A 14,822-nucleotide genomic window follows, 5' to 3' on the forward strand; every position below is an offset into this window, starting at 1 on the left:
CTGCACCTTGTTGTCTCGGATTCTCCAGCATCTGCAGTTCCTACTATCTCTGATACAACTTCTCTTCCGTTCGTTTCATCCCTGACCTCAGCTGCTCCACGAGCTTTGACCCCTTTTATTACTTTTATTGAGAACGGAAAGAAAAGCGACTAGCTCAAAATAGAGGACCCATCCCCAGAACAACTGCCCACCTCCCACCTCCAGACGAGCAAGCGGAGGTGTGTGGAATTGTCCCTTGAGGGAATAGGGTCTAAAACCAAGGCTGGAATTTGAACTCTAGGCTAACAGTCTGGCATTGTGGATATAGGGGCCTCCTAGAGCTCCTTATAAAGCCCCACGATTACACAAACTGCACGTTTTGATGAGCCTGATGAAACCTAATCATTTTTTTTGTTTCAAAACAATTACATCAGCTCAAAGTCAACATAACAAGCTGCATCTGTTCATTAACTGGCTTTACAATGAGCTGTTTCCATTAGCAGTTAACAGCAGGGCTGGTCCTTTCTGTACAGGACAAGATAGCTTTTCCTGGTGGCAGACATGTACAAAGATAACTACAATTACTGTGTCTCAGTAGAAGCGCCAGTAGGACTAGAATCAGAATCTTGAGTCTTGATTGTACCTGCCCGGTATCTAAAGTATATATCTCTTACCCATTGTTTACCACAGAATTACCTTGAACCTCCAGAGCGCCCAGCTGTCATTCTCAATTGCCTACATGGCAGATACTGTCTGGGTCACAGAGTCACCTGGCACCAGGGGTAATGAGCACCTTTGTTGGAAGTCGCAGCTATTTATCATTATAAATAATGGTGCTGAAACGTACACTGTTTGATGACAGGCTCATCAGCTGATGGCAATTTAGTCTAATTTGTGTGGACCTCTGTTTACGGTCGAGGCTGGTAACTGAGACAGAGGCTGCAATGACACAGCAGACAAGCGATGACAGTATTAAGGTGACTACTGTATGGAGCTTGTTACACTCAGCCCTTCCAGAACGGTGGGGATTGCCGATTGGAACTGGCTGCTTTGAATTAGACCGTTTCAAAGAGGACCATTTCTGAGGCAGGAGAGTCTCAACAAGGAGGCATTAAATCCTGAGTGACTGCTGAAGGGAAAGGGGCCAAACAAAGAGAAATGTTGTCTCACAAGAACTCTGCTGACAACACCTGGGACTGCCAGGCAATTCAAATGAAGTGCCTCAGTACAATGAGGGTGGATTTCCACATATTTCTGCTCCCTCTGACTGTGATTTATGTGAGCTGCTCGTTCTGTCGTATGTGTGTGTGTGTGTGTTGTGCCTTTTCTCTGAGATAAACGGAAAAGAAATGGAAAGAAATAAGGTCTGGAACTGGTTTGTGTAGCTACCTCCTGTTGCTGGGCCCAAGAGTGAACTCGGTGTGATACTGTTAAATGCAAGGTCTAACGAAGGCGGCGGCTTATTTCCGTAAAAACCGATTTAGCTGCGGGCGCTGTAGATCAGAAACAAAAACAGGAATTGCTGGAAAAGCTCAGCAGTTCTGGCAGCACCTGCGGAGAGAAATCAGCAATGCTTTGGGTCGAGTGACTCTTCCTCGGTCATAGGGATAGAACGGTTCTGAGGAAGGGTCACCGGACCCGAAACTTTAACTCTGATTTTCTCTTTCCAGATGCTGCCAGACCTGCTGGGCTTTTCTAGCAACTTCTATTTTTGTTTCTGGCTTCTTATAATTCAAAATATATGAGGAGCAGGGCTTTCAAACACTCCCATAATAGCAGCATGACTGGAAAATAGGCAGTTCCAGGTTTATAGTGCTTCAACAGTACTGAGATCAAGCCTGTAAATAAGGTCATTGGTTCAAGAAAACACAAGTTTGGCTTGGCTATCTCGTTTTTGTTTCATTCTCCAAACAATAATGTCATTGTCTGTATCCCACTAGCTCTGTACCATGATGTCTGGAAAGTGGTCACCACTTCATAGTTCTATTTTTATTGGAGTAGGTGCAGTGCCAGTTCAGATTTGCCCTGTCAGGGGCATTCTGGCAGTGAGTATTTGCTCGTGTTCCAGGGTTTGCTGTGGGATTTGTGACAGACAGGACCAATTGCACATGGTACCTTCTCCTTAAGGGCCAGTGATGGGAGTCTGTTCATTTCTCCCAGTGATACTTGAAGGCTTGTGAATTTCAGATTTGATGCTCTGGTTCTATATCCAAATCCTGCTGGAACTGAAGTGACATTTCATTGCCAAGTACAACAAGGGAAGTGTTTACCATCCCATAGTGAGACTCATGCCCTGACCAGTAAACATCTGACTGAATTCAAATTGAGGTGCTTGCTAAAGTCATATCTCGTGTGAATTGTGTCTACACAGACTACAAGCCAAATGCAGAAAGCTGAGCATGCAGAGGTGAGAAATTAAAAATAGAACTAACTTGAGGACTGTCATCAGCTCTACCAACATATTACTTAACTTTCGTTATTTCTTGATTTTTGCATATTTGTTTATCTGTGTGCTTTAGGGAAAGATTGACAAAAGAGAGGAGGATTAAACCTGTCAGTGAGTATTATGTGAATTTTGACAGTTTTCTTGTCAATTTGAATCTGGCCCCTCTGAGGCCAAAACACCGTCATGGGCATAGAGATGGCCTCCTGGTTACAGACCTGGGGCTGGAGCTTGATCGACCATTTCTGTGACTCCTGGCTCCCTCCCAAACTCATCCCCCACCTGGTCAGAATGATTTGGAAGCTGTAGCCAGCTTTAATCTCAACTTTGAAAGGAAAGTGTCCAGGGTGCAACCCCATCCCCCCACCCCTCCCTGTGGCAGCCTGTACCATCAGCCCAGCCTACATCAGCACCTCCCATTGAGGTCTCCTCACAACCATGCATCTCCAAAGTTGTCTATTCATTTGCCAATGCTACTGGTGCAACCAAGTAATGACTGCACACCATCTTATCTGTTCTTTGTGAACATTTCTGGGACTGATCCGTATAACCTTTTCTTTTAAACCAGACTGGGATAAAGGATCCTTTTAAAATTAACCTTGTGGTGACCATCTGAGGGTCTGGGGACAAAGTTGTTTGGACCCACCAATTTAGAAAGCTTCCTGCCTTCTCAATCTCTCCTTACCTCTTATTGGCAGGATTAAAATGACGAATAAATCAGATTTAAAAATCTGAACACCGCCACCTTCAGTAGCTGAACTCTGCTGCCAAGTGCAGCATTGGCTTTGTTGGTGAGCTTTTCATTCACCTTGTGTTGGCTCCTCAGAGCTGGCATTACCTGGGCACTATCCCAACCTTCTGCTCACCTGACCACTGGAAGGTGGAGTAAATAATGATAAGTTGTTTCCAGTTGGATTTTGGGGGCTCCTGTGGCCTGGGTTCAAATCCCACCTGCTCTAGGGGTGTGTAGTAACATCTCTGACCTGTTTGATTAAGGAATACCTGCAATTAGATCTTCAACAATAGCTCAACACCTTGCTGGTTGTTATTTCAAAATTGGAGCTGGGCTTCTGGTCCTCTTCGTCTTCATAATGTCGAAGATTGGCTCGATGATGTCAACCTGCTCACCCGATATCACTGTGCCATGTTTTACAGAAGTGGGGGTGATTTTGAGGTTAGGTGTGGCTACTGGCTGCCAATCTACAACTGTAAAACCTTTCCCAGGATTTGGAAAATAAACTTTCTGAAACATTTTCCCTCCACTTTACTAATGAACACACATTCACTGATGTGGATCCAGGGAAGGTGACAGATCCCTAATATCTTATCCAAATGATCATAGAGTCAACAGCATGAAAACAGACCCTTTGGTCCAACCAGTCCATGCCGAGCATAATTCCAAACTAAACTAGTCCCACCTGCCTACTCTTGGCCCATATCCCTCCAAACCTTTCCTATTCATGTACTTATCCAAGTGTCTTTTAAATGTTGTAACTATACCCACATTCAGCATTTCCTCTGGAAGTTCATTCCACATGAGAACCACCCTCTGCATGAAAAAATTTGCCCCTCATGTCTTTTTAAATCTCTCTCCAATTATAAAATTCCCCCTAATCTTGAAATCCTTCAACCTAGGGAAAAGACACATACTATTTCACCTTATCTATACACCTCATGATCTTATAAACTTCTACAAGATCACCTCTCAGCCTCCTATGCTCCAGTGAAAAAGTCCCATCCTATTCAGTCTTTCTTCATAACTCGATCCTTCCATACCTAGCAACATCTTGGTAAATCTCTTCTGAATCCTCTCTAGCTTAATAATATCTGTCCTATAACAGAGCGACTAGAACCGGATACAGTACTCCTGAAGAGGCCTCACCAATGTTGTTCTCTATCTATGAGACAAACTAGTGATTTTGGACAAGGTGTTTCCAGTTTGGGGTCTGGGGCACCCCACTACCTTTCCTGACAATTATTCCCTGTCCATATAAACGGGATTGTAGCATTGAACATTGGTAACAATAGGAACTAACTATTACATGAATTTATTTTATAATACATCAAACTTTGAGGCGTCGTACAAGTTGTAGAAAAGATCCCCCTTGCCATACACAAGATCAAAAGAGGAATTGAACTTACAAACTTCAGAGATTTGCATGATTTGAAGACCAAGAAAACAATGTCTTTGAAAGGCCTGTAATTGATTTGTTAATGCTAACCTTTTCGTTGCTGGAGCAGACAGATTCTGAGCTTTGTGGCAGAGTATGAATCGTTTGACTCTGGATTACAATTCTTGATGTAATCATTTCCACATATGCCTGTTAGTGCCATCATACTACCCCAGTTTGATTTCCAAACTGCATTTGGCTGAAACCTGCATCTGGCTGAAACCTGCATCTGGTAAGGTTTGGCCTCTGGAAAAGAAATGCTGGGACAAACTGTATTCGGAAACATCGACTCAGTTGTTTGAATGGCTTGTACCAGTTCCAGTTGCACATTCGCCCACATCCATTTAAAGGCTTATCTTAAATTCAGCGAATCAATTGAATCATAATGGGAAGCAGATCTTTAGAATGTTGACAAGAAGTCAAAGCTGTGTGCTCGTGTGAGCAACTCTGCCTTCTTCTAGTTTTTTTTGTTCATCGTGGGATGAGGGTGTCACTGACTAGGCCAGCATTTATTGTTCATCCCTAATTGCCCAGGGGACAGTTAACAGTCAACCACATTGCTGTGGGTCTGGAGTCACATGTAGGCCAGACCAGGTAAGAATGGCAGATTTCCTTCCCTAAAGGGCATGAGTGAACCAGATGGTTCGTGCTTTTCGTGATAATCAACAATGGATTCACGGTCGTCATTAGACTTTTTTTTATTAAATTCAAATCTTCCATGAGCAGAACATTACCTGGGTCTCTGAATTAACAGTCTAGTACTAAGGCATGTTCTCAATCAGTCAGCCTGGTTAGTAGGAGTTGTGCTCTCATCATAAAGACACCAGGAGTTCAACTGAGCCAAGCCCATTGCAATCTTCAACCAACTTTTCCTTCAAAGCATTGCTTATGTGGTGCAGTAAGGACATTTTTTCAATATCCCTCAGGAATCTGAGCTTCATTATCTCACAAGTTGAGGGGGAGTGAACGTAGTCACTAATGGTGGTAAAAAATGGGTGATTCGTTCTACTTTACTCACCATCTGATGTTCCCCTTCCATCAGTTCATCAAGGGCAAAACATTGGATTGAGCTGAAATGCTATTACTCTGTTTCCAGTACATATCATGTCCAAATTCACCCCCAGAGAGTCTGAACAGAGGAAAGTTCCATGCCAATTCTGACTGGATGCGCATGGACCCATAATCTGGCTTTATATCTGACGTTTTTCTTCAGACAGCCAAGAAAGGAAGACTGGAACTGCTGCTAAAAGAGCAGAAATTACTGGGAAAATTTCAGGAGGTCAGGCAGCATCTGTGGAAAGAGAAACAGAGTTAATATTTCATGCCTTTGACTTTCTATCAGAACTGGCAAGAGTTAGGAAGGTAATAGACATTTTTGAGATGAATAGGAGGAGGCTTATCCTCTAGCTTGGCTGGTATAGGATAGGAAAAAGCAAATCTGTTCCCCTTGGCTAATGTATCTTGTCCTCATCAGCACAGAAATTCACATCCCCTTAATTTTTCTTCTGAAATATCACCACTTCCTTAATTTCCCTTCTCATACCTGCTCCAAACAATTATAAAGGAAACATTATTGTTTATTTGTTCACTTGTGGGACATCGCTGGCTGACCAGCATTTATTGCCCATCCCTAGTTGCCCTTGAGAAGGTGGTGGTGAGCTGCCTTCTTGAACTGCTGCAGTCCACTAGCTGTGAGTTGACCCACAATGCCACTATGGAGGGAATTCCAGGATTTTGAACCATAGCAAAGCACAGACTTGGACCAAGGATAGATCAGTCGGTCCCTCAAGCCTGTTCCACCAATCAGTAGAAGGATGGCTGACCTGACTATAGGCTTTAACTTCACAATCCTGTTACCCCACTAGAATAATTGTCTCCCTTGTTGGTCACACATCTATTTACCTCAGCCCTCAAAATATTCAATGACCATGCTTCCACTGCTCTCTAGGGAAGAGTTTTCCAAAGATTCATGGTTCTCTGGGAGCAAGAAAGTTCTCCTCATCCCTGTTTTAAATGGGAGGCTCCTTATTTTCAACCCATGTCCCCTAGTTCTAGTCTCTCCCAGAAGAGGAAACATCCCTCACAGCAGGAGAGATGGACTGGTTTATCACTGGTTGACTGATAATGGTGTATTGTGAATATCCCTCATCAGGGGAAAGACCCTGACTCAGTTTGCAAGAGCCAGCTCACTGAGGGAGTTTAAATGCAATCACTCATCCTCGTTGGTTGAAGTGATCAAATTCTCCTCCTGGTGTCGGCCTCAGCTTTACCGAACTATTCTTTCAGTTGACATATGCTGTTGACTGTCCTGAGGGTTACATTAAATAGGACGGTCACTGACTATTGAGAATGAGCTGTGATGCTGCCCTGAAAGAACAGATTGGCCCAGAATCTCCAACCAGGTTCGCCTGACCACCAACATTTTTTTTCTAGGATTTCCACTGGCCTTCTATTGAAGCTACAATATGAGGTCGAGAGAAATGTTGTAAAGTGAGAGCTAGGAAAATAAAGCAAAAGTGTACTGTACTCGCTACATTGCATAAAAGATGAATGAACATTTTGAGGTCAGAAGTCTATATAATGTCCAGATTCCCAAAATGTGGCAACAAAAAACTTGTCTTTTCCTGTTGTCTGTGAGAATCATCAATACGACCATACAATGCAGGAGGATTTGGCCCATCCCTTTGAACAAGCTGCCAACTTCGTCCCAATCTCTCTCACTTTTGCCGTAGCCCTGAAAACTGTTTTCCCTTTCAATCATTTTGTGTCTTTGTCTACTTAAATGTAGTGCCATTTAAGACAACACATTCCTGCACTTTCAATAATGCTCCTTGTTCCATTTTCTCTCGGGCTCTGGTTCCCATTACGCTGCTCGCGAACATATTTTAGGTAATTAAGTGGATAGTGTGTCTCGATAAAGGTAATTGAACTTTTATATAAAAAATATATTCTGGCATCACTTCAGCACTCCCGGAGGAAAAAATAACAAACAGAGGCAAAGTGATTCGAGTTTCCTCCCCTACTTTTATGATTGTATAATGACTTATCCAATTCAGTGGAATACAGAGAGCGAGAAGTGAGGAGAGGTTCAGATCACCCTCCTGATTTCTTCCTTTATTTTCATACCATCGCTGTTTGCCAAATGCACAGCCTAGAGTTTCTATGAGGGGCTGTGTGTTCCTCTGAGGAGGAAAGTGTGTCTGGAAAAACGGCTTGCGATGATGGCATGGGCAGACGTCGATCTCCCCACAGATGAAGCAATTCCAACTTCAGGTCAGACACTTTCACTCTGTTTCGCTAAGGAAAGCCAGCAGCTGATATTCAGTTCCATGTAGCCCCCGTGTCAAGTTACTGTTGAGTCGGAATATTTTGACTGCTTCTGCATCGTGCCAAGAATTACTTTCAAAGTGCTGAGTTCTAACAGAAAGTACGGACTTCTGTGAAGAGAAGATCAAAGCCGTGACTTGGCAGTGAGGGCGCTCATGTTTATCGGCTGTGAGAATTGTACAATGCTAAAGCAATGGGCCGCAAGAAACTAAGGCATGGGTTTTCACTGGTATGTTGGCGTGAAGCATGGCGGTTGTACCCTCAAAATATCGGAGAACAGCTGAGCTCCCAGTTATAGAATCCCCTCAGAGTGGAAGCAGGCCGTTTGGCCCATTGAGTCTACACTGACCCTCTGAAGAGCATCCCACCCAGAACCACATCCCCTACCCTGCAATTCTGCATTTCCCATGACCCAGTCTACACATTTGTGGACACTATTGGGCAATTTAGCACAGCCAGTCCACCTAACCTGCACAGCTTTGGTCTGTGGGAGGAAACCAGAGCACCCGGTGGAAACCCACACAGACCATGCGAACTCCACACAAACAGTCACCCAAGGGTGGAAATGAACTTGGGTTCCTGGCACTGTGCTAACCACTGAGTCACCATGCCACCTTACATCAGACCTCCTAACATCAGCCTCAGACATTGAACTGCCTGAGCCAATTGCCATGCTCTTTTAAAAAACTGTCCTATGATCTATATTAGACAAGGTGCCCTAGTGGCACAATGGGTAGTGTCCCTGCCTCTGGGCCAGAAGGTTCAAATCCCACTCCAGGACTTGATGACCAAGGGAAAGTGGGTTCATAACAGGACCAAATATCTTAACTACCAACTTGTAACTCCTTCCAAAATGACATTGGCAGCCAAAAACAGCAGAACAGTCTCCATGCTTGATATGGAGTAGACCCCATCATATTGTCATTGAGGTCTACAGGACAGCAAAGTCTGTGCCCGTCAAAAACAGCCACCTAACTGTTCTAATCCTGTTTTTATCAAGCACTGATCAACCAGGATGAACTAGTTATAGAAACAGATGTAAGCACATGTTTTGTCTACCGTTCAATGTGGGAAAAGAAATGAAGACCCTATCTGGGAGCCTGAATGCCACTCTAGCACTGCACTGGAATAAGCATGCACTGTGTGTATTCCACATGGCATTAGCTAGTGCCCCAGCAGCTAAGCTATCATTTACCCTGGTGTTGTATGGTGCCAGGCTGCACAAAAGTAACCAGGGGCTGAATCTTACAGAGGGGCCTAAGTGATCTGGGCTTTCATGAGAAATGCAGAAGAATTGTGAGCAAAGTCCAGAGAAGCCCATCTCAATGTCAGGAGGAAGCCACCATACCTTTTAACCGAGTTCAGGTGTTAAGGCGAGATTCTTGCTGGGCAGTGGCAAGTTGGCTATTAAGAGGGATTATTGCTGGTTAATGATTTCATTAACTGCGTATCTCGCCTTATTAATATGCAGCTTCTGATTTTACCATCTGCTGTGAGTAAACTAGACACTGAGAGCTCTTGACATGGAAATCAGAGCAACTTTAGCTCGCCACTGGCTACAAACAGCCTCCATCTTGGACCCTGGGCACCTCCGTGGACACTGAGCCACATTATCCCCATTCCCATTGGACATTGGCATCCAATGTGCCAGCCTCTAAGAACCCTCATGGCACATTTACAGGACACATAAACACTTCACTGTGCAGGACGGAGGTGTCAGTGAGTAAGTGAGTAGGTGGCTTAGAGGCGATGCAGGGTTAGTGGTGTTAGGGATTGGTGCGGTTAGAGTGAGTGAGGGAAGATGTTGCGGGCATTAGTGAGAATGGTAGAGCATGAAGCTTGGTGGGAATTGGGCACAGCAACAGAGACAGATTGTGTGTGAGGTCTCAGAGAGAAGATGGTGGCACTTACACTGGCAGAGTGAAGAAAGTAATTGATTTTTTCCTACAGTGCTTAGCATTCCTCCAGATAATTGAGACTGGACTGGCCCAGATGGTAACCTCAGACCAGGTTGGCATGGCCTGGTTTCATGACTTCCTCTGCTGGCCCTAGGCCAAGAGGAAGTCCTGGACCTGCATCATCCAATCTACAGGGATCTCCAGGACCCTGCCTCAAAGTGTGGCACAAATTTTCCCTTCTCTGCCATATCCAGAGCAAATGCCAGCAACCATGTAGGGCATCTCTGGACTGACAGTGCTTGTTGGGTGCACAACGTCCTTTTGAAGAGGATGCCAGGTTAGGGATGCCAGTCCACAGCCCAGTCCATCATGCAAGCCAACTACCCATCCATTGACTCCATCTATGCTTCTTCCTGCCTCAGGAAGGTAGCCAACATAGTCAAAGGCCCCTCCCCCCCACCCCGGTTATAATCTTTCCCAAACTCTTCCGTCAGGCAGAAGATACAAAAGCTTAAACACACATACCAACAGATTCAAGAACAGCTTCTTCTCCACCTTTATTAGACTTCGAAAAGGACCTCTCAAATTTTACATTTAGTGTTGATCTTGCTCTCTGTGCACCTTCTCTGCAGCTGTAACATTGTATTCCTCGTTCTGTTCTATAACCCTAACACACTTTGATGGTACAATCTGCCTGTACTGGATGCAAAACAAAACTTTTCACTGTACCTAGGTACATGTGACAATAATAACTCAAATCAAATCAAATCAAAAGACGTGCATTCCAAGGAGAGAGATTTTAAAAAGTCATGAGGGGCAAATTTTTTTTACACAGAGAGTGGTTCGTGTGTGGAATGACCTTCCAGAGGAAGTTGTGGATGCAAGTATAGTTACAGTGTTTAAAAGACGTTTAGATAAGTACATAAATAAAAAATGTTTGGAGGAATATTGACCAGGTGCAGGCAGGTGGACTAGTTCACTTATGGTCAGCATACACTGGATAGACCAAAGTGTCTGTTTCCATGCTGTTTGACTCTATGACTTTGTGACTCTATATCTCAGCCGTGGCAAGGTGTTCCAGGATGTGTGATTGGTAGAATAGGGCTAGAATCAGATGAGAGGGTACCACTCCATGAATTGTAATGAAACTGATGCTTAGGCAAGAAAACGTAATTTTCACCCCCAGGCTGTAGCAGCACCAGGTTACCATGCCAACCCTCCAGCTGCAACGACTGAAGTGGGGAACGAATGTTGGAAAGCTCTCCCAGTCATTATCCTTTAGCTAAATTCTGACCCTAAATACATTCGTCAGAATCAGAACAATCCATTCCCTCATGGAATGTACTTTAAGTAAAGGTTTAGAGTAGGAGTAAGCCACACAGCCCCTTCAGCTTGCTCCCTTTTTCAATGAGTTCCTGACTGATCTGATTACTCCACATTTCTGCCTTTACCCAATAATCTTTCAGGCCCTGGCTTAGCAAGAATCCATCTACTCTGCATTAAAAATATTCAAAGATTCTACATCCATCTCATTCGAAGAAGAGAGTTCCAAGTGCACACAATGTCGTTCTGGCAGCATCTGTGAAGAGGAATCAGAGTTAACATTTCCTCAGAGTAGTCCAGGGGAAGGGTCACTGGACCCGTAGCGTTAACTCTGATTTCTCTTCACAGATGCTGCCAGATCTGCTGAGCTTTTCCAGCAACTTTATTTTTGTTTCTGATTCACAACATCCGCAGTTCTTTCGGTTTTTACTCACAATGTAGTGAGTGATTAGAACAAGGTCAACCAGGTGGACATCTTAAAATATGAGTCCCCCAATTGGGGCTATTAGAATGATCAGGGAGCCCTGGCTGACAGATAAGAGCATGAGTGTCAGACATCCTGTTCACTCTGAGAGCTGTCTCAGAGGGAGCTGGGTCAGTGCCAAGGACTCTCCAAGTGTAAGTGACTTGGTGTCAGGATACCGGCCTCTGTGGAGTTATTTCACACGACATTTAAAATTTCTCCTCCTTTCTATCTTACATGCGCAACCTGTTATTTTGAAACAGGCAATCCCTAGTTCTAGATTCTTCACAAGAGGAAACATCCTTACACTCTGTGAAAGTCCCTCAGGATCTTATGTTTTGATCCATTCTCTTCTCACCCTTCTAAACTTCAACAGATACAAATCTAGCCAGTCCAACCTTCCCCCATGGGCAAGCCACCCATTCGAGATATTAATCAAGTAAACATCCTCTGAACTGCTTCCAAATCATTCAAAACCTTCTTTAAATAAGGAAACCAATGCTCTACCCAATACACCAGATGTTACTTTCTAATTTTCTGAACTAATGCTATTAGAGAAATATTTTAATGCTTGTAACATGCACTTTAGCTTTTAGGATCCTGGACTAAATAAATATTTTCCATTTGCCTACTTTAAATAAAAGAAGCTGGTGAAAACTCCAGATATTTGGAATTTGTTCCCATCATCTGCATTACAATCATTGAGCTGAGCATAAATAGACTGTGTCTTTATGCTTTCATTGCTTTCATAGCTTTCGCTTTCATGTCAGTGGTTTCCTTCCTTATTCATTATTTGGATCACTTTACACTTTCTAATTGCTCAAATTTGTCACAATCTTTCCCCATAATTTAAATATTCTTTCTAATCATGTTCTGCCAGATAAGCTATCGAATTATACTACAGTGAAAAGAATAACCCTCTGTCATTACAATAAAAGAAAACAGGGTGGCATGGTGGCTCAGTGGTTAGCACTGGGCTCAGTTCCACCCTTGGGTGACAGTCTGTGTGAAGTTTGCACATTATCCCTCTGTCTATGTAGATTTCCACTGGGTGCCCTGGTTTCTTCCCACAGTCCAAAAGTGTGCAGGTTGGGTGGATTGGCCATGGGGAAATGCAGGGTCATAGGGATTTGGTGCAATGCTGTTTGGAGGGTTGATGTGGACTTGATGGGCCAAATGGCCTACTTCCACACTGTAGTGATTCTATGAAAATGAAGCTACATCATTATAACCCAAATGTAGAGGGTGAGGATGGCTCATCATCATACAGTGCTTCAAATATCATGAATTCAAAATATGAATTATCAGGTGCACCTCACAATCCAAACTGTAGAGAGATTATCTGCATAAACCCATATTGCTGTTGGGTCAGAGAGTAATGCTGCATGAAAACAGGTCCTTTGGCCCAAACTGGTCCATGGTGCCCAATCAGCTAGATCCAACTGCCCACATTTGGTCCATATCCCTCTTAACCCTTCCCATCCATGTACCTATCCAAATGTTTTTTAAATGTTGCTATTGTACCTGCCTCAACCACTTTCTCTGGCAGCCCATTCCATATATGCACCACCCTCTGTGTGAAAAAGCTGCCCCTCAGGTCCTTCTTAAATTTTTCCCCTCTCACCCTAAACCTATGCCTTCCAGTTTTCAATTCCCCATCCCAGGGAAAAAGACTATATGCATTCATCCTATCTATGCCCCTAATGATTTTATATGCATCAATAAGGTCACCCCTCATTCTCCTACATTCTAAGGAATAAAGTCCTATCCTGGCCAACCTCTCCCTATAACTCAGGCCTACTAATCCTGGCAACATCCTCATAAATCTTCTTTGCACACTTCCCAGTTTAACTATGCCTTTTCTATAACAGGGTGACCAAAACTGTACACAATACTCTAAGTGCGGCCTCACCAATGACTTACACAACTGGAACATAACGTCTCAACTCCTACACTCAATGCCCCGACTGATGAAGGCCAGTGAGCTAAATGCCTTCTTCACCTCCCTGTCTAGCTGTGATGCCGCTTTGATGCTTTGACTTCTATATCATGGCAGTGTTCTCATTATGGTGTCAGAAAGAGAATCCTAGGATGTTGACCCAGTGATAATGAGGAATACAAAGTCGGGATGTGAAGGACCTGAAGGGGAAATTGGAGATGGCGGTATTCCCAGCTGCTTTTGTTTTTCTCGGTGTTTGAAAGCAGTCTAAGTAAGGTACTGTATGAGAGGAACGTCAAGGGGATACCCATCCAGTTAATAGGCACCAATTCAAAGTTTACCATCTTTGGCGTAATTGACATCACTGAAAACGACAATGAACATTTGCTACTTTTCTCTCTTATAATTTCCAGGAACAAAGAGTGCATAGAAACCCTTACTGACTCACATTATCACCCAACACTTTCAAATGACCCAGAAACACAATGAGCAATGGAATTGAGTGCTATCAGTGGAACGGTTTCAAATATGAGTTCACTTCTGTTCAATAATGATTTGTGTTTCCTCAATAATGCCTGGATTCTACTGAGACGTTACAAAATCCTAATTCTTGTGACTGCAAACTCAATTTGCACCCTGATCTTCCGTGTGACAGTTCATCATTTATACAGCATCACCAAGGATTGTGACTTTCAGTTGCAAAAATGAGATGGTTTATGAGCTGTCATGAAATGAAGCAGCATTAAAGGAACTTTATGAGATGTTGCTGTTGCTAATAAACTGTCACCTAATATATTCAAAGTGCTGGGAACATGAGCTCTGCACCCCAAGTTTGTACGAGAGGTCGGTCTGTCCACAAGTTCACAACCAGAAGACAGCTTCAGAATTAATACAGAAAACGCAAAATTCTCCCAGATTTAGGGTGATTTTACAAACAAGGTCAGGTGTATCAACTCTCATTCTCTGTATTCATGCTAGCCTATCATTTCGTGACTAACCTTGAACCTTGAGCAAATAATGGACCAGCTTTTACGTAGACCTTCAATATCCCAGTCTTTAAGTTCAAGATTACTGTGAAAGTGTCCCACAGTATGTTTTAATTTTTTTTCAAAAGAACTGTCCATATATATTTGACAGACTCTAGCTCCCTCCTGTCAACCCAAATAAGCCAGTAATTGAAGAGTCGCTGTGTCCCTTATCTGTTGCCAGTTTTTATCCAGAAGCTTTGAATTACACACTTCTGAGGAGCTGGATATAATTAGCTTAGCCAAACAAAGAT

The sequence above is a fragment of the Rhincodon typus genome, chromosome 34, assembly GCF_021869965.1.
Source record: "Rhincodon typus isolate 14 chromosome 34, sRhiTyp1.1, whole genome shotgun sequence".
NCBI lineage: Eukaryota > Metazoa > Chordata > Chondrichthyes > Orectolobiformes > Rhincodontidae > Rhincodon > Rhincodon typus.